Below are 19,276 nucleotides of genomic sequence, written 5' to 3' on the forward strand. Positions count from 1 at the left end.
TGTATGTTAATGACCACACTTGGATAATAACATTCAAAAGTAATTGGTCACTTTCTTATATCTATGAACAAACTATACCCAAGCGGCGGGAAACTGTACCGGATGGATCTTCTTCCATCTAGTATATTGTTCTTTGTCATTTTTATCAATCTTTTTACCTGTTTATTGAAGAATTTTCTAACCCATTTTGCCAATTAGTGCCATAAGATCTTAATTTCTTATTCTGTCGTATAGTGATGGATTTTACTGTTTTCATTTGAACTCATTGGCATAGTCTCTGTGGTATCTGATCTTGTCTCTGCTGCATAGGTTCATATGCGCTTTTGTATATCCTTACTTTGTTCTCAGTGTTTAGATATTTGTTCCTCCATATAATATCTTTTAAGCATCCAGAAATATCAGCTTTCATCATTTGTGCTTGTCCTTCCTTTTTCCAATTTCCATTGCTAGCTGCCACCTAGATACGTAAATTGATTGACGATTTTCGTATCAATATAGGTTCTTTTGTCTTGTTGGAGTTCACTATCACGTTCTCCCAATCTATATAGTAAAGTTTAAGGCAGCTTTGGATCGAATGCCTTAGCCGTATCGACAAAGCGAAAAATGGCGGATAGATAAAATTCTAATGATATTTCTATTTTTTGTTTCATCAATAATGGAACGGTTGTTCCGAGAAACTTGTTGTTCCCCTCTTAATTGAACGTTGTTTTCTATTTCTTCAAATAACACCTTATTTTTTTTAATATTTTAATTTTTGCTCTTGTTCCAATCATTGGGGCTTTTTTGCTGGTTGATTACATTCTGGAAGGTGCACCTATTTCTTTTTGTAGTCTTTTCCCCCTACTTCTTTCTTTTCATCGGGCCCTGAGCTTTTGCAATTATTACTGAATCTTAAAATTGTTCTTATATTATTCATCCATGTCATTATGTTGTGTTATTCGGTTTTGTTTTATTTTTTCTTGCGATTCGATGCTAAACTTGTAGATGTATTGGAGTTTTTACTGGAAAAGTTTCCAAACCAAAACCGTATCGCACTGTATATTATAAATTAGAGAATCAGTTCGTTTGACACATACAAATAAACCATTCCGTGCAATGAGTGTTTTTCTCTTCCTAGTGTCACAATGGTCGATTAAAATTCTGCTCCAGATTTCTTGTTTATTGTTTATATAACTGGTTACCTTATACGTGGACGTTATACTCCGTTCTGTTATCGAATGCAATTTAGATTGACAGGTATACGACGATCATAAAACGAAATTAACGAGCGTTCAGTGTTCAAAATCGCACATGACTTAAATTGTTGTTTTTACTTTCGGACAACGGCCAACGAAATGTTTTTGAATAATCACGAACGAAACTCGATCACTTTTCACTTTATAAATAAAATTAAGTTTTGAGACCATGGTATAATGAGCGTTTTTTAAAAGAAAAGTTGAAAGGCTTGGCATAAGACCCAAAAAGGAGACCATGAGAAATTCTATGGTTTTCTTCTTTTCAGTACCTTCCATACCAAGATGTCCAACGCAGTTAGTAAGCAGCATCCAGCAATGTCTTTTTTAGTCATAATGTTTTTGTGACTCGGGAATTTCTGTTAATTTTTTGCCATTTAATAAAATAATAATAACAAATAATTATAAAAAATGTTGGTCGTGTGAAAATAGTACCGTTTGACAGAACGTGGTTTCAAACGTCTGGTAAAATTAGGCTTCATTTCTTCGTGAGCTGACTGTGTTTAATCATATACAATGCTGTTTAAGCTGGCGAATACTATAATAGTATATATATATATATATATATATATATATATATATATATATATATATATATATATATATATATATATATATATGATGACACTATACTCCGGGATATCATCCGTTCGCTCGTTGAACTCCGACTGGAATCCTGCATCCGACTGGAATCCTGCAAATCCTGCACTGAACACTGTCGAAGTGTTTTCGGAGCGCGAGCATTGAAGATGCCAAGTGAGATTTTGGCGAAACGTCTGCAGGATTCCAGTCGGATGCAGGATTTGCAGGATTCCAGTCGGAGTTCAACGAGCGAACGGATGATATCCCGGAGTATAGTGTCATCACATTTTTCCATCCGTGAATCAATACGTGAGAATATATATATATATATATATATATATATATATATATATATATATATATATATATATATATATATATATATATATATATATATATATATATATATATATATATATATATATATATATATATATATATATATACTTAAAAAATTGTATAAATTTGCCATATCTTCCTTAATACGAAAGATATTCGTATATATATAATAATATTTTTTTGCATAATTTATGCCCGTTTTATTTTTTTATTATTGTATTTTGACATCCTTATAATAAAATTATTACTTATTATGAATTACATTAATACATTGTCACAAAATATCATTTACTTACAAAACCTTATATAACTTTAACCTTCATTTATTATTTTTATTAATTTACTCTATTTCATTAGAATCCTAATCTGTGTGTTTTTATGTTAATTTTTATAAGGATATTAGAAACTATAAAATAATTAAAAATAGGATCCTATTACCAAACATCTAAAACCGTTATAGACAACAACCAAAACGGATATAAATTACGCAAAAAAAATTATTGGTGTTTAAGATTCTGATGAGTCTTAAAAAGTATTTACAAAATAAAAATAGCTTTCATATTCTTCATATTCACATTTTTCAATTTTATCATATTTTAAGACTAAAAAAATAGGTCAGGAATGTTCAAACAGCATCTTGGTAACAGCGGGTACACTGTGCGACGTATATCAAAATAATAGTTTCTCATAACCACATTTCGAAGAAAAGATCGTTTCGCCTTCCAAGCACAATTTGCGCAATAATAGCGCAGATTAGGTTCTACGACTCTAGGATTTTTATAATCAGGAAATATAAAAAATGAATGGTAACTTTAGATTTTGCGATTAAGAGACCAAACAAATCGACTTCTCCGAAAATATGGAACAAGGGCTCACAAATAGGTCAGCTCTGCCGAACCAGCAGCACATTTACGATAACATTCATTCATTAAATGCGCATTGACGTAACGGTATCGGCAACAAAAGGCTAAATAAAATGAATCAACAGGAAGCCACAATTACAACCAATTCACATTAACACTGACCTTGCGCGTCACGTAGGTACTCGCCATCTCAACCTGATTGTTGTTTTAGTATGCACATATCTTTATTTTATACGATTACTGAAAGAAATTACCACTGACAATGACGTCGGGTCAAAACTATCTATAGATTTTCATATTCGCCTTATTTGTTTCGTTAGGCTTTAAGGACAAAACAAAATTTTATTTTTCGACTTAAATTTACTAATTGCACTTAAGCAGACTAAAATTGAAAATGTTGAGCAGTCATTACGCTTACGTCAAGTCTGCGATATACCAAATAATAAGAAGTGACATTCCAAAGCTTGCCTTCTGCAGTGCTAGTTTCATCAAAGTTGAGGTTTTTAAACGTGTTTTATACAATCTTATTCAGTTGTAATTTTGTAATTAAGATTAGCTTATTTTTGACGCAATTTCCACAGCATAAAATGATAATAAATAAATATTGGTATTGATAAGCTTGCAACTCTAAATAAAATTTTGTAATATCAAAGTGTATTGAGAAAAAATTTCTGAAGGTCATGCAGCTTTATCCAGTATCGTAAATGAAAAAAACAAACATTTAAAAATGGAAAAATTAAGAAAGCAGGAATTGATTATTATTATTACGAGAAAAATGCAGTAATGTAGATTAGCAAAACCCTTATTGATTTTTTGATTATTATTACCGTTGCAATAAATTGAAAACTGTATGAGTCAGCGTTATTATTTTCATTTCATTTCACTGAAAAAACTAACGTCCGGTATTTTGAACGTTTTGAATTTCCTCTCTCCAAGTATCCCACTTTTTTCACAAAATCTTTAGTAAGTCTTTGTGTATCCTATTCCCTACTGTATGTGAAACTTATTCGGACTTATCTAATTTCACACCGCCGTCTTACCACGCCTCTGCCGAGAATCAGGGCATAACAAATCGGACTATTTTTCAAGATTTTTCGCTTCTGAATCGTTCATTTCCGCTCTCTGACTGCCTTGCCTATGTGAAAGTTTAAAAATTTCAAGAAAAACGCCCAATACCAAACACATATAAAGTCATATAATAAATTCAATAGATGGCACCATCATAGCGATTCTTTGCTCGAAAATTACTCAAAGAAAAGAATGGAACTGAAAATATTTTTACTATGCTTTTTATTTTATAATAATAGGCCATAGGCATGGTACCTATGATAATTGTCAAGAGACTCGGGAGTGGCCCGTATTTGACCTATCTTAGCAAAGTTTGTTCTTGAAAACGGCTATTGTTTCGGAATTTCTTGCTGAGAAACGGATTAGTAAAATTCTAATTCTAAAAATGAAAAAAAATATTATTCTCAATGTGTTCAAAGCGTCGAAAATAAAACAATATACCGAAGTAAAGGGAATTGTTTGTTTTTTTTTTAATTATTATTCTGGGTATGTTATTAGTTATTAGTTAAGCTGACACTCAAGAAAGTCCCAAAAAATAACCACGACTTCTTGAAAAAAAAAACATGAACAATTCATTGGCTTACTTTAAATAGGAAGCAATTTTAGAAAGATATGATGAAACTGACCTACTGGAGTCTGTAAATAAGGATAAACTTCTATATTATTCTTACTTCTATATGAGTTTTTATTTACTTGATTTTAGGATAATTAATATGTGAATTATCTGACCATATAATTATAATTATGTATATCTATTAATTATTCTAATAAACCACCAGTAGTAATACAGCCCGTGCCTTTTATTGCCTTTTATTCATCAAACTTGTCTGTTTATTGTATGCAAATTAATTTTGGAACAACTCTAGGTGTGTAGGTCTTAAAAGCTAAAATACGGAAAACTATCATTGCAATTTGTCTGAACTTTACCATATAACCTTTAAGTTATCCACCCTGTTTAATGATCCCTTCGATTGCAAATTTATATTTAATAGCTCCCTCGCGTTAACGATCAGAGCATAGAAAATGTTTAAAATGTAACTTTAGTAAGGCGCAATCTTTTATATATATTATAAATTTTGCTTGAAACGATCTTTGTTCAAGTGTTGTAATTAGAATGATGAGTTTTTTAATAGACAAAAATAAGCCTTCAAGGATAAGAGAATGTTTTACGGATTGTCGTAAAAACTTTCAAATGGCACCTCAGTATACCTGCGGTCATAGTGGATCCAAAGGTCTGAATGCAGATGGCAGATCGAATTGCAAAATAACTACGGCGATATTTAATTTGTTCCTGATCCCTGCCAACTTTATAGCTGTTGTTTTATTCGGGCAGCTCAATAGCTTCCTCGCTAAATAATAGTTTTCTGTTTTCTGCCATGATTTTATAAATTGTTGACCAGCTCTTTTATGACCGACATTGCCAGGATATTAGGGCTTCGATATTAAGAATGACCAAGTTGTCATTGTGAAATTTTAATGCCAGTTCTACTGTAAAACTTAGTTTAAGGCTGCCACTCTGTATATTTTATAATAGCCGACACATCCTCGCACATGTGAAAGGAATTAATAAATGTTTATTTTCAGAGAGCAGCAGGTACTTAAGCAACTGCCATACAAAGGCTTTCGGATTGTTTATTTGTATTAATTAAAAGCAATTTTGTTTCGTGTATACAAATTTTTGTATGTTTGTTTACCTTTAGGTGGTAAAATTACGAGCGCACGTTTTTCGGTAACCGACAATAAGGCAAAAAACTTCAAAGACAGTAAATATTTAACAGAATATTTTAGTTATAAATTTTTGAAGGAAGATATGTCTGTTTTCGAATTTCATTTCTTACTGTTATCGAGAATGAATCTTGTATCTATTTTATTAACTATATTGAATCAAATAAATAACAAGCACTTAATTATAAAAACTTTTTGAGCACTTACGTTAGAGCTGATGTCGCTGCTGATAAAAGAAAAAGAATCAGATCGAGAGACTTTGCTAATGCTAATATTTATTTCAAAAATATTTTATCTACTCGCTTACGTCTGTTTTTTTTTTAAATTTAGTTTTGGTTATTTTTTAAGTCATTGGGGCGAAAATTTTTCCGACCCCAGAGGAAAACGTTGGTACCAAAAGGGGAAATCCACCTTTTTTCGGTATCGAGTTCTACTTCAATCCAAATTCAAAAATCTTAAACTCATTCGTGGAAACGCGATTTTGCCCTCAAGCTTTAATTTATTGGTCGCTGCAAGCAAGCAAGCCAACGCAACCTCAAAATGTCTTATTTTATCTCAAAATATATTTTGCCTGTATTTTTAATTTTATTTATAATGAAAACTAAAACAAACTGAGTGATAGTGACTCTGAAAATATTATTTTAAAGTTGGATACTTGGATACTTTCATAAAATTTAAAACAGTTCAAACTATTTGCAAAAAGTATCCACCTATTTTGTACCCACTGACAGAAAAAAATAAAAAATTATAATAACATTTTTGAATCCATTTTATTAAAAAAAAATGACAAATGACAGATATGACTGTCAAAATAATGAACTATCAAAACGTTTTTAGGTTGGATTCAAAACGACCTGAAACCTCGCATGAAAACTTCTCGGACCCTAAATCCAAAACCAGTTTTTGAAACGATTTGAGTCACATAGGTACGTGGTAAATAAAGACTAGCCTGAGCAGTTTTCCTATGCATGCTATAATTCGGACGCGTTTATACGCAGTCACGATCACTTTAGCTATTTGAAAGGAAACTACTACGAAAAATGTATAAACGGAATTCAGCCGCAAGTAAATTAAACGCAACAAAACGTGACAAAAGGGAATCGTTACACTTGAAGCACTGACTTAATCTTTGCGTCTGTGTCAGGTGACCGTATTATGGAGTATGTTTTACAAATGGTTATAATTTTATTGAATGATTTCTCAGTATAACTACTCTCCAGAACGATTACAGTATTTCATAAAAAATGCTTTCATATCGCCAGTTAATTTGCTACGAACAATTAGATGGCCCTGTATATACCTGTTCAGGACTTATATCGAATTAAACACCCAGAAGAACAGTTCGAAACGGGCTGGTCTAATGACATAAGTCTTTAGCACTTGCGGCATTGTTGTCCAATTTACAGTTCCGTCGTTTCCTCATATTTTAACGACTACACGCTTTGTATGTTTTTATGACGTAATAATTGCTTAAACTTCGTGAACCGCACGGACATAAAAGCAAAGCAAATGGAGGAAATAATTTTCCCTTTCCGTAATACTGCACGAGCAATTTACCGTAGGAAAATTTTAAAACCAAAATGTTGGATCGCAGCCATATCATGTGATTACTTATCGCGTCATTGCATAGCGGTTATAGCAATGGCGTTACATCCCACGGAGACCCGACAACGTCGTAATTGCACCCAACAACAAAATCACATCCTTAGCGTAAATCAGGATTGGCGGATTTAATTTTTTTAATTAATTAATTTGTCATCTTGTTACTATATTGTCTAAAAACATCAGTGACGTCCAACTAAACCAGACATAAGTCATTCTTAAAAGTTCCCTTTGTTGTACTCCCATTATGGACATTATTGGCAAGGGATGAGTGGGGTGAGGAGTGTTGCCTACAAATGAATGGTTGCTATGGCAACAACGTAAAGTGGGAGAAAATAATTCCTGAGAAGGGCAATCACTGGCTTGGGAGATTTTAACCCAACAAAATTAAAATGTCATTACATTAGAAATAGTGAAATTTAACAAATTTGGCACATTTTTATAGATAACGATATAGAAAACCATAACAGATGCCTATGGGCGTATTTGTAAAACTGCAATAATACTCTAAACACAAATATACAAAACAAGAAAATAAATATATTACAATACAATTCTAATAGCCTTGTAATAGCAATATCCAAAAACACCTTTTCGTTTTTAAAAAGTCCCAAAAGTAACAAAACGCAAAGGTAGTACATAGTACTGGACTCAAGCGAAATCGCGGCTAGGAACTCCTCTAAATTGGGGTAAGCATTTGATGGTTGCAGCATTGTCACGATAAAAAAGTAAAGTTCTTACAAACCATATCGTTATTGTTAAAAAAAGAAATATGCCCAGCACTGGCAACATTCTCTCAACTCGTCAAGATATTTGCAACTCTCTTGAAAAATATCAACAGATTTGAGATTTAGAGCACGCGTTTTCCATTCTCAAAATTTATGTGGGCCGTTAAGCCTTAGCTTAAGTTGGTTGTTGATTTTTGAGATGGGTTTCTTCAAGATATATGCTTAAAAAGTTTAGGTAACAAAAACCTCCAAAGCACGCTATCTCCCATTGAAAATTATTAACAGACACAACCCGCAGGTAATTGGGATTATTCTTTGAAAATGATAAACCGTGATAAAATCAAATTATTTTATTTTCTAGTTATGGTAAATGTACATAAAATTAGTTACAAAAAACATTCCGACTCCCCTGAGATCTTTCACAGAAAGCTCAAAGCTGTATTATATTTTCTTTGATTATTCAATCCACCGACAAATGTTGGCACTCTTCAGTGCTGTAAAAATACGTATAGATACACAATTTTACGATAGGCGAACATTTGTTACATTTGGTTTTGTTTTGTTTTTCGTCGAAACTGCTGTATAACTATCAAGTTTAGTGGTCTTACATACCGTTAGGCTTCTAAATAATTGAAAATGCTTTTTGTGAAATATCACCCTTGTTTTGTTTATTCTAGAAAATCACAATCTATAAGTACGACGGCTACCTTTTATATTTCGGGATTTGTAATAAAAAACTATAATCTACCAAAAAATATGACTTTAATGTTTCTGAAAATATTCACGCTGATGTTCACACTTTTGCATTCGTTAAAACCAATCATCGAAGCACTTTTCCCACATCGGGCACCTCAAAACGTGCTTTTAAAACGCGTCAATCGCTTCTTCTGGTGTGACGTTGCCCACGTAGTTTATTCTTAATTTATGGGAATAAAAATAAGTCGTTAGGTGCTAAATCAGGACTATATGGCGTTTTTTGTTTGCACTTCAAAGACCTTCGGCAAACAAATGGTTGTGTACCATTCAGAATTGACTGTTTTCGCTTTCACCAAAGAAACAGTTGCAACGTGGCTAGTTTTCCTGAAAAAACAGGCTACCATTTGTTTCGAGGTGCTTAGCGCACGAACAACTTTTGTGGGCTTTGTCTCATTCTGAAAGACCCACACAATCGACTGCTGCTTACTTTCAAGTTCATATCAATAGATCCATGATTCATCACCTGTCACGATATCATCCGTGTTTGGAAGCACCGCGATAGTAATTTTTTTAGCATTTCCTTCCACCAATCAACAAGAGCCTTTTTTTGAGCTGATGTCAAAGTGTGTGTAATCCAACGCGAACAAGTTTTTTAGCGGCCAAATGTTCATGCGAAATTGCTGGTCCCACTAAGATACCTCAATCTCATGGTAAGTCACATGACGATCCTGCAAAATCAGTATCCGTACTTCATCAATGTTTTCTTGGACAACCACCGATTTTGGACAACCTTCACGAAATTCACCCTTAAGAAAACTACGACCACGACAAAAGTCGAATGCATCGATGCATTGTTGTTGAGTTAATCCACGTCTAAAGTTGTAAAAAATTATTGCACGAAAATACTCCCGATTAAGTTCCATTTTTAACCGTCATATTTTTTTTAATTAATCACAAAATACACAAACAACACTGTTTCGCCAAAACCTAACCTCCAAATGTCAAACTATAAAAACGTTAGTCGCCAGATGGCAGGGGTAGTTTAAGAAAATCCCGAAATATAAAAGGCAGCCCTCGTATATATGGTTCGACTTTTTCAAATGCTTTTTTTAATTTCAATACACTCAAACACGTATATTAATTTTAAACGTCAATTTTTCAACGTATCAACTTTGTAGCCGTAATAGTAAATTAAGGGTCATGTTTGTAAATATTATCGATAAAACAAACCTTCTTTAAGAGAAGAACCAGACGCCAAAATTTTATAAATATTCTTAACAGCACACATGCTTCCGGTCCTTGATATAGCTGCATGATATTGTTCAACGATTATTAGAAGACCTGCAAGATGCGCTATTTATCATTCTTACTAAAGAACCCTTCCTAAAAATACCTATCGTGGTTAAAGTTTAAAATAAAAATGTATTTTTTCTTTCCTTTCTCTTATTGTTCGATGAAATTTTATTAGTAAGTGAAAGACGCGGAAGATTCACAGAAAATTTTCCGTTCGAAGACGTAATTAACGAAATCAAATTATTTATTAAAATAAGAGATTCGAATTACAGAACTTTATAACAGTTTTTAATTTTTCTCAGATTGTGGGAATTAAATTAGAGAAATAAATTGTCACTTTATCATTGTTGTAAATGGAGAACAAGAACGCGTGGGTGGTCGGGTCGTTCTTGTGCCTTCCTATGAACGGAAACCATTTGCTATTTCTGATGCACCGTATACAACGTGTTGCTAAATGAAAGTGAGTTTTGTTCGTTACGTGAATGAAAAAGGTTAGGACGGGTACAGGTTTAGCCAAGCGTATATATTTAAATTTCGACAGATAGAACTAGGACATGCTTTTAGAATTAGTACCAAAGAAATGAGTTGCATTTGCAGTTGCACATTTAAGTTAATTCGCAGTGTATCCAGAATCTCGAAAATCGTAGAAGTTACAGAAACGGCTGAATTACAAAAGTTACTTGAGACAATAAACAATAATACAATACAATGCGTTTATTTTCATTGCATTTAAGGAATTACTTGTCCTTATATTAGTTGGTAAGTATAAGTATTGGGGGAGCGGAAATCCAAATAAGATTTACAAATATTTGTATGTAGATTGGAACTGTTTCTTATTGTATATAAACACTTCAGCACAACTTTATACAAAGGCAAACGGTATACAGTGAAAATGTATAGAGAGAGAGAGAGACGCTGTTGAAACCAATATCAATAATTGACCAACCAAGACCTCTAACTTCAATTCGACCTTTTTCAGGTTGGATGTGGCATTTTTTCGGTAGTATTTTAATTTTCACGCTAAACGTGTGGATATCCCTGTTAAAAAAGAAAATGGGGCGAAATTAAAGTTAGTGAACTTTAGCGACATGATCGGAAGACCATCGTCTGTCTGAGTAGCATCAATTTCAAATTAATGCGACTAACTAGTACTGCACTCAAGGCAAAATCACATTTGATTGGTGCCAAAATGTTCTATGGGGTTATATACATACAATGATATGAAGATATAAAATCGTATGCTCATAGACACGCCTGATCTGTTAAAATCATCTAATAAATTGTTGCACTTCAGCTTTGATGAATTTGGCGCTTTTTGCACCGGGCGGCAATGTTGGCTTGCGTTATCCAGTACAATGACACTGTTATCTGAATTATTTTTTAAAAGATAATTTTGAAAGCAGTTTTCAAAAACTTTTGCCCCTTCATGCTATGCCAAGCTAGAGTTTTTAATATTCTCCAAAGACAACAGTTTGGAATAAATCTCCCGACCCAACGTGAAGTGTGGTGTGGCGTTTTTGTCTGACAGGAATAAACCTATCTTTTGGATATTGTATGATATGCACGGAACCACGTTTCATCCAAGTAAATTGGACATTGATTTATTTTCTTCTATGCTCCTTTCCAGTTTATTCAAAGTAGATATTGGCGTTTTTGCAAGTGGGCAAGAGTGTTGTTTAATGAAGCCTCTATTTAGTAAACATTCATACACATTTTGCACAATTTGGATTAAGGATTTTATGCAGACAAGTCGAAAAAGGAACCCTCGTTTTTCATTATGGGTGTCGCAGAAAATACCCGCTTGTTATAATACCAAAATAATAAGACGAATGCTGTGCGTCTATTATTAACAGGCAACAAACTAGGAAACGTGTAGACTCGCCGCATGACCCTGGAGATTAGAAATTCATGAAGTACAATTCGTTTTCTACCTGTTCGACCACTTTACATCGCCGCCCATTTAAATTAGAGCTTACCTCACTTCTTCTTTGTTTTCGCTTTTTCCGCCGAGGATCGGAGGAACAAACTGACCTGTGGCAGACTGCCGACGCACCTTCCTTCTCGGAAACGATCTCGACTTGAGTTTTGTCGGATGTGAAGAGAAATATATATTCCGATTACTAGCGGATCAATGATAATAGTTTTGTTACAAAAATTTCACCATCAGCGTAATGGCCTGGTCGGTTAAAGTCTGTTCATAGATATAAGAAAGTGACTAACGGATACGAATTAAGGAAAGATATATTTATTTATTTAATTATTTATTCGTGTATTTATTACCTACTTAAATTACTTACTTATTCACATAATATATCAGTATCATTATCGCTATCATCGCCTGTTCTAATTATTATTTGTTCTCTATTATTTGATTGTTCTGCTTTTTATAGATATGTTTAACAGAATTTCAGTTGGTCCCAAACATGTTCAATGGGATTAAATATACAGGTCTTAAAACTGTAGGCCCTAGATTTTTTGCATAATTATTACAGACGTATTCCTTTCAAAGGTTCAAGTTTTGTAGAACCTCAATTAATTGCTTTTTGGTATAATCTTCGTGAATCTTCGTTATTATACATGTAGTTTTGGATTGTTGCTTTTGTGCCACATGAGGGAGGAGTTTTAGTCAACTGTCTGCTGTGATAACTTGCACTGTCCATTACGCTATTAGGAGGAATGTTTGGAACTAGTTTGTTTTTAAACCAACTTTCAAGTAAATCAGCGGTGGTGTCTTCATGGTAATCAAGAGAAGAATCTTTAATATTTTTCGCAAACAGAGAGAGTCCATTTGGATTCCAACCATCTTTAGAGCCAGCATGCAAAATAGTTATTCTTTTACCGCTTTTTGATGGCTCGTTTGTTTTACATTTATCAGTTGAGTCAACCCAACCCTTTTCCGGGGTATCATAAGTGTCATAAGGTTTCATCCAAGTAAATAATTGGCCTTTGTTGTTCTCTGTAAATCCTAAATTTTTCTAGATATTCCAGTCTCCATTTCCAAATTCTGAAAGATTCCATTAAAACTTGCCTTTTGTCAATTTTTTTAACTCATGTGTTGAATACACCACGTGGCGTTTTCTGAGATAATAGCAAAAAAAATCTGAAACAAGAAACACCTCACTGGATGTTGCCCGATCCAGACGAATTGGAACCAACGAAGAGAGTAACGCTAGATCTTCTTGTAAGGTGCGACTTAGACCACGATAAAAGCACACCATTTACATGTATGTATAAATAAATTTGGTTTTCACAAGAATACGAATATTCAAGTGCTTTTAGAATGTGTCCGTTATTTCCAAAATTGATTTTGTTTTATTTATTTTTTAATTTAATTTTTTTAAATATAAATTTAAAAAAAAAATACACATAACATGGGATTTTCGCACTTTTTGCAGTTTTTTATCGAAACAAATATAGCAAAAAATACCGTTCCCCCATATTTTGTCTAAAATTTCACGCTCTACAAAGAAGGCCTCAATACTTGTTTAGATAAATTCAAAAGGTAAAAGGTATTCAAAGATTTAGTAGCATTCATATGTAAATTCATTGTTTTACTTTTTTTTATATCTACTATCTTTTTTAATAATATTTTTTCAAGAAGCGCAGAAAATTCTCCTTCTACCTGTGCATTTGGATTTTTCTGTACCTACACTTCTATAATTATTATACAGTTTACCTACTTTTTTCACACATCTAGATGTAATTTGTACTTGAATTCCTGCGTTATTCCAAATTTTGATTACTTCTTCTGCAACGAACTGATAAGTTGGTGAGAGTGTTTTGTTTTCTTCTAAAATAAAATAAAACAACACTTTTAACACTTGTTTGTTCGTTGGTAGTTTATTGCCATTGATTGTTTCAACAGGTTCTCCTAAAAGAAACAATTGATTTCCTAACCTTTTGTCAAAATTTTAATGAACACTGAAATTGCACAATAATAATTAATCATAATAAATACTTCAATGAAAGCTAATCATGTGGCATGAAGTTCTCTCAGGCTGCTAATAGATGGCGTTGAAATACAAAACGAATAAATTTAAAACATGACGTTGGTTACCTTCTTCAGTTAATTTGCATTAAATTCACAAATTTGATAAAAGGGAATTATTTAAAAACCAAAATTTAAAGTACCTTAATATACAGTTATTTATACGCCTATTACAGTTATTTCATAATTTTATTGCAAAAAAAAAGGTATCGAATATTATCGAAAAAAGTATTTAGGCGTTTTTTGTAGAGCGTGAAATTTCCGACAAAAAACTGCAAAAAGTGGGAAAATACCATGTTATTTAAATGGGAAACGGATTACGATTTAGGCACGGGTTAATATCAATACTAAGGGCTGAAATGGGTATGACATTTTTTTTTAGGTCACAATCTAAAAGTCTGGGGGGCGTTTGGAAACAAAAACCCAATCTGGGAAATAACGGACACCCTAAGGTAAGTTGCTCTTTTGGATATGACATTGGCCTATACTACGCATACATAAATCTTCACTAAATCTTGCTAATAGGTCGTTAAACATAACCCGTAAAATAACAATAAAAAAAAAGTAATTTTTTTGAAAGTGAAAAGGTGTTTTTGAATAATACTATTACTAGACTGCCACAATACTGCGAAGTTTGCAAATACTTGGCGATGGCGGATTAAATTTCGAAATGTCCGCATATTAATTTAAACTGTGGTTTAACTTCCCACTTTTGAAACATTTTTGACAAGAACTTTATCTCGAAAAGAAAAGAAAGTATATAGCTACGTATGAATATTCAAAGCTACAACTATCTGTTTTCAACCTACGCTGGAAAATTATTCTAATTCTCAGTCCCCTTTCCCATTGCGTTCGATTCACCGTATCTTCTCCAACCACCGACGTCTCAATAAAACTGTATAATTCCAACATTGGGTTACCATGTAGGGATTTATTTAAATTCTCACTCCGTATTTATGGAACGTCACCGATTGTAAACTTTTTTGGTGGTCCATCTCCCACGGTGTTTCGGATAATTAAGATCAATAAATTGTGTGACAACGGCAGCCCACATAGACTGTCCGACAACACTTACTTAATACTATAATGCTGATACTTTGATAATTCGATAATTGGCCACAATGTACCAGTCGAATCAAAAAAACTCAATTTCGGCGCCGTTTTTGAAACAAAATTGAAACACGTGAAGGTAAGGCCCTGAAAAATGGTATAATCAGATTTTGAATAACACCTCTAGTTTCTGAGGCACGCTGAAAAAAATTATTTAATATGAAAGGAATTTTAATTTTGAAATTACTTTTCAACAAAAATAACGGCGCATCTAAAATTTGAATTCAATTTTTTTCAGGATAGGGTCAGGTCGGCATCTTAAATACTAATATAATAATAATATATCATAATAAATAATAACATTATACTAACATATTTTTTATTTAATTCGTATCCGTTTCAGTTGCTTTCTATAATGGTTAAAATTAAGTTTTATTTTGGTTTCGTTTTATTTTATAATAGTTTGGATTGTTGGTAATACAACTCTGTTAAGGTTTTTTGAAACTTATTTCTGCAGTCTTTATAATAAAAGAATTGTTTGGATTTTTTTAACTTACGGCAGTAAGTTTGAACTCTTAAATTTAGATTTATAGTTATGAAAGAGTAGAACATAAAATAGTCAAAAACATAACAGGGCCGTATTACCAACAATGTAAAAGATGAACCATCATGGGAAGCATCTAAAACGGATATAACATCTGCATTTCGGACGCTGAACTTGAAATTCAAAATTAAACAATCGCAATGTAAAAGTTGTAAAAATTATATGACAAATTTTTCAATTTTCCCTTGTAGTTCAGAAACTACATCCAAAATGATATCCAAAAATCTGACTGCGCCGCTTCAAACAATATTATTTTCACGTAAATTTTAGACTTTTTTAAAGATAAAAAAAGCAAAATTATCTTTGAAAATTAAATTGAATTGAAAATAAGCAAGAATCTTCAGAGTGATACAGAAGCTCTTCTTAATGCCTGAACGTATTTAGATTTTAAAATATATCTATGAGCCAGTCGGTATATCAATTGAATATTACTTGAAGTATGTATGGCAAACCTGAAACAGTAAGCTAGCAATACTAACTTTTTTATTTTTTGACATTTCGAAGATGCATTTGACCTTGGTTTGGTGATTTTGCAATTTACGCATTGATTTGTGTTTTTGTGTTGCAAACATCATTAACTGCCATGGACTGCTTTCATACTTTTAATTATTCTTCTTCTTTAAGTGCCGTCTTCGTTGCGAAGGTTGGCAATCATCAGTGCTATTCGTATTCGTGACACAGCCGACCGAAATAGTTGGTTTGTGGTGCACCCGAACCAGTCACGTAAGTTTCTCATCCATGAGTGACGCCTTCTTCCTACACTTCTCTTTCCTTGAATTTTTCCTTGTGATATCAGTTGGAGTAGTTGGTACTTTTCTCCTCTCATGACTTGTCCAAGGTACTGAAGTTTACGCTTTTTTACCGTAATGATAATTTCTTTTTCCTTTTTTATTCTTTTCAGGATTTCCATGTTGGTCACTTTATCGGTCCATTTTACCTTAAGTATTCTACGGTACAACCACATTTCGAACGCCTCCAGTTTCCTTATGTCCAGTTTCTTCAGAGTCCAAGCCTCTACACCATAGTACAGTACCGACAAAACATAGCATCGCACCATTTTCATTTTCACAAATGTTGTTCTCGCCTGTCCTATTCTAGTTTTGATTTCTTCAGAGCAGTCGTTATTTTTATTTACAATTGTACCTAAGTATTTATAACTGTCAACTTTTTCTATGGAGTGGTTATTTATATGAATTTGTGAATTGTTTTGTGCTGTTTTTGATATTATCATAAATTTTGTCTTTTTTACGTTTAGTGACAGTCCGAACTCTTCACTCGATGTATTAACTTTGTCTACTGCAATCTGTAATTCGTTTAGGTTGGTAGCTATCAGGATCGTATCATCCGCATATCTTATATTATTGATAGACACTCCGTTAATTTTTAGTCCTTTCGTTTCATCGTCCAATGCTCGTTTCATTATTTCCTCTGAGTAAAGGTTAAATAACATCGGTGATAGCACGCACCCCTGCCTAACGCCTTGACGGATTTCTATTTCTTCGGTGTTATTCCCTTCTATTTTTACCACTGCTTTTTGATTAAAATAAAGATTCGTAATAATTTTTATATCTCTGGTGTCTAAGTTCCTCTCTTTCAGAAGCTGGATAAGTTGTTCGTGTCGGACCCTATACATCGTTGGACGAGAACGTTCAACGTGCTTCTCTTGTGCCTAAGTCACCTCGGAAACCGAATTGAGTCTCGCTGATATCTTGTTCTAATGTTTTGTATATCCTGTGATGTATCACTTTCAGAAATATTTTTAGCGTATGACTCATTAGACTGATTGTTCGAAAGTCTGTGCATTGCCTTGCATTATGTTTTTTTGGGATAGTGACGAACGCTGATAGCAACCATACTTTTAATTAAGACGTCAAAAATAAGACGACCACGATAATCACCAACGTGTTATTAAATTAGTAACAGAAGTTGTACGAGTAAGGTGATAATTTAATCCGTTCGCATATGGCAAATGGCTGGAAGATACTGTAGGCCAGGGCATAACGCAATATAGGCAACGCATGTTGTTTTTTTCTTCCTCGCTTGCAGTACCGAGATGCAAAATTATTGTCTAGGCGTCCATGATCTGCACGTACGGTCATTAGGTGTTGTGAAAGCCCGTAATTTCCTCTTTACAAAAAAATCTAACTAGAGAGTTTGCAAACAAGAAAGAATACCCTATTTGCGGCATGTGGGTTTTAAAGGCTTGTTAACGGCTATGTCAGAGTATTGTGCGCGCGCTGATATCATTTTCTTGCCGGAACGGTTTCTATATAGCAGCTATATCTATATAGACGCTTTACCAATGCCGATAATGACAGCCACTTTTGAAACAAACATTGGTCACAAGTGATATTCAATAGCCGCATGCACGAACTAACCAACCAATCAGAATCAGAATCATGGCCGCTGACAATTTTTGATTTTGCTGTGGCATTCTTTTAGTATGCCACAGCAAATTTGCCAGAAACAAGAGTCAAGTTTGTATAGGTCGCTGTTAAAAAGAGATCGTAAGATCATTTCCTTCTGTACGAAAATCCCATTGCAGAATGAGGCGAATCAATTTTACGACTCCTTGAATGAAAAATCTATTTTTCCTAATTCCATATAGGTTCGATTTTGTAGTTTGTTCATTATTATTTATTCACCTTAAAATATAAAAACGAAGTTGACTAAAATAGGTTAATATACGATATAATCATTTAGAAGTTGTCGTTGACAGAAAAAACTTATTTTGTCCGAATTTGTGAGACATAAAATTTTGACGTATTTCAATTTCGATCATCTCACGCATTACTTCGGGCTGTTTCGGAAAAATATGCCCAAAAATTAATGGTAGTAGAAAAAGTATAGAATGCGATACGTCAATCGTTTATTGAACACCTGCTCTCTTACTATTTAAAATTTTCGACCACCCAGATTAAGCACGTATAGACTCGAAATTTCATGGAGAAACTATTCGGGGTCTAATCGTACGTACCGAATTGTTTTCTGAAAACCTTCGATTTACATTTACACCTCGGGTGAACGTCGAAAGAAAAATCGACCCACTTAACGAAACGCAAGCCGGAATCGAATTATTTCGATTCCGATTATAATGTTAATTGCGGAACACCTGCTTTTTCCTCCTTTTAGTAACGACAGAGGCTGCCGACTATAATTAGGTTCTATTCGAGGATGTTTCAGGCACTGCGTTTGGTGTTTTCCTACTCAAGAGAAGACGTTAATTTATGCTTACCCGTTTACGGTTGACATTTTACTTATTAAATTATGGCTATTAATTGGGTCACCATTGTTAATTATAGGTTAACCCTATTTTTCTATATTCTCAACTAGTAATGAAATAATGAAGTTTAACTCCTACCGACATTTTAGTAAAATCCTCGGTACGGTGTCTAATTATGCAGTCAACTAAATCTGCAAAAACCTTGTGACATTATAGAATCCTTAGCAGGTGAATTAAAAGTACAGGATTTATTTTGCAGTGCAGTTGCCATAAAATTTAACGT

General features: G+C 33.3%; 1 protein-coding gene across 2 annotated transcripts in view; it reads right to left on the bottom strand.

Moving 5' to 3' along the window:
* The window catches only part of LOC132699367 (uncharacterized), a 34,885-nt gene that overhangs the window by 14,491 nt on the left and 1,118 nt on the right, over nucleotides 1–19,276 (bottom strand). The gene's annotated exons all lie outside the window — the stretch shown is intronic.

Source organism: Cylas formicarius, unplaced genomic scaffold (assembly GCF_029955315.1).
Source record: "Cylas formicarius isolate icCylForm1 unplaced genomic scaffold, icCylForm1.1 PGA_scaffold_3__17_contigs__length_32017465, whole genome shotgun sequence".
Taxonomy (NCBI): domain Eukaryota; kingdom Metazoa; phylum Arthropoda; class Insecta; order Coleoptera; family Brentidae; genus Cylas; species Cylas formicarius.